The sequence below is a fragment of the Pempheris klunzingeri genome, chromosome 8 (genome assembly GCF_042242105.1).
Source record: "Pempheris klunzingeri isolate RE-2024b chromosome 8, fPemKlu1.hap1, whole genome shotgun sequence".
Classification (NCBI taxonomy): Eukaryota; Metazoa; Chordata; class Actinopteri; order Acropomatiformes; family Pempheridae; genus Pempheris; species Pempheris klunzingeri.
In genome coordinates this window covers 21,373,136-21,376,004 of record NC_092019.1, presented here as the reverse complement: position 1 = coordinate 21,376,004, position 2,869 = coordinate 21,373,136, and positions in this window count along the sequence as shown.

Below are 2,869 nucleotides of genomic sequence, written 5' to 3'. Positions count from 1 at the left end.
TCACAAAAATATAAAGAGTTTTTGCACACCTGAGCGAAGGCTGAAAAGTTATCTGCAGGCACGTCAATGTAGTCCAGTGTTTGTTGATACCGAAAGTCATTCTGTATTGTACTGTATGTGGATGTACAGTGTGTACGATAGCCTGTGTAAAATACACACATCTTTTTTTACACAGCTGCTCAGTGAATTGGAATACGGCATAAATCATTCAAGCTGTTAATGCGATGATTTGGTGATTCACATCCATTTGAACGTCTTAATGAAAAACATTTTGCTTTTTTTTTACAGAACAGCAAAGTTCACTAAGAATTAGATTGTAAACCCACAAGTGTTCCGTCACCCGAGTCTACCGTCACTTCTCTAGCAAAACAGTGTTGCTTCTCCATACAGTCGATCCAAAGAACTTCATGTGGAAAGCAAAGTTGAACACTGAAACACAGTCCTTCTCTAAGTAGGCTGAGTGAGTCACTGTTCCAGTTATCTGGCTGTTTTCTAGGTGTTAGTGACCATCCAAACCCTCCTGATCCTCTTACACACAGAAGACTCACTTTACAGCTACACAGAACAAACAGAGGAACCTGACAGGCTCGTTCATTTTTCTCAACTCCTCTGTAAATGGCTTGCTATGGCTGCTGTTGCGAGGGTAATACGATACATTGTCTGTGCACACATGCACTCGTGTAAATCCAGGTGCATGATGGGTGCACTTGTACCGTTGAGTGCTCTGCTCCTCTTTTTTTTTTTTGCCCCCGACACTGTTCACTGTTCCTGCTCCACATTTTCTTTAAGGATAATTGCAGCTAAGAGATGTGAGTGTCAAACCGTAAAGCATCTCATTTTCCTTTCTCGACCAAATTGAATTTACTTTCTGAAATGTCAGCGTGTGTGACGGAATGTCGGAGAGGAGAAGTGTGCTGAATGTCAACAGGGATGGGGTCAGAGAGAGAAGGGCTGTTTAAAGCCCAGAAACGACGAGCCAAATGACCTGCAGCACATTTCCCCCATCTCCAAATCCCCCTTTTATTGTTGCTTAAAGGATATTTACATGCAGTATTGGATTTATGAGATTCTAAAATGGTGTATAAAACTGCAGCTACAGAAGCCCTGAGAACTGTTTTCCTCCATTTATAGAGAGAAATGTGGTGCTGTTGGGACTATTTCTTTATCATCTTCCCAGATGCTCCATGATTTGGCGTCCATTTAGTTGCAGTTTGTGGCTGTCTTTAGCCTGAACTGCTCTGCGGAGACTGATAACTCCGTTTCAGAAAGGTTACAGCAAGTAATGCAATTCTTAACACACTCCTACTTTTGAAAGAAACAGTGTCTCTCACAGAGAATATGCATCGTGACAGGTGCTATTTTTCATATCGAAAGGGATCCATGAGTGAACATAACTAGGTTTGTATAATCTTTAGATTTAAACAATCCTGGAAACGAGAGGCACCCCGTCCCAGATTACTTCACATTATCCCAAAGACTTTTAATTTTCAAAAAGAAAAGAAGAACTATTTTCATACTGCTCCTTTTCATACCAAATGCATCTTTTTGGGCAAACATTCCTCGGAGGGAAATGTTTGGTACAGAAAACCTTAATCTGAAGCCGTACAGCCTGTAGAAGAACCTGTTATTACGACATAGACGCATCATTTTTGCCTTTATATTTAAATCGCTTGTGTGTTTGAATGAATGCTTGCTGCTCTTGATTTAAAATTTCCACGCTGGCTGTTTTTCTGCAGCGCTGCTTTGTTTGAAGCCGTGGCAGTTGTTTTCATTGAATGTGTTTGACTGAATTACGACGTCAATGCTGTTACCTCACCAGCATTCACTTCAGCTCTTAAGTTTTTTTTTTTCTTTGCATCTGTTTGCTTTATAAAATGTCTGTGCTTTATCTGTTTAACGGCTTTATTGTGCTTTTTTCTTGGCTCTGCAGGGATATCAAAGTCCCTTGTTTTCATTGTCAAGTGCTTTATCTGGATTCGTGTGCATTGCATCACTCCATGTGCTTTACAGAAGGCTTCACTATGGGGGTTTTTTCCATCTCATGTTTACCTTAAATCACAATCGTGTGGCGTTTATCAAACTTTAAACTGTGGAGTGGAAAGAGGCTGACTTCACAGCTAGAATCCTAAGTGCGTACAGCTTTATAAGCTTTGTGCTCAAATTCATTGCTCCTAATGTCGGATTGTTCCATTAGGAATACAAAGATTAAGACATCAATTACAGTCGTTTACGCAGGCAGGCAAGACTCTTCACGGCCACACTGGGGCTTTTGCTGGTTTTACATTTTGTTTCCATTCATTCTTCAGAGCATAACAGATATTTTAAGACTTTAAATTTGCCACCATGAACATCAGGTCAACTTTTAGCTGTGTCATATCAACTTAAAGGCTCTGGTTTACATATTTTGACATGGCTCTATGCACATTGAAATATTTTTTTTCATTTATATCTGCTGTCTATACTGGCTGTGAAGAAATCCCACCCTAAAGCAGTGTCAGTGTAGGTGATGGGGAACACAGTCCAGACTCTTCCTTCAGACAATATGAGGGCTCTAGCAATCTGAGTTCGAAAAACCAGCTAGGTGTCTTCCAAAGTTGAAATCTATTCAGTACGAAATCCCCCCTTTGTTTTAGCATCCCTCCAGTGCAGCTCAGCTTGGAAACACAGAAAGGGAGCTTTGCACTAACCAAGACTCTGGAAGACACCCACTTCAGTGTTTAACTGAGCCTGCTGAAGCCTCATATTATCTTCTGCAGCATACTGGAATGCAGTTTTTTAATGAAATAAGGACTCGATTTTGCCCCCCATCACTTACAATGAAATTGCTTTGTGAAAGGATCTTTTAAGGGCCAGCGTAGACAGGAGGAAT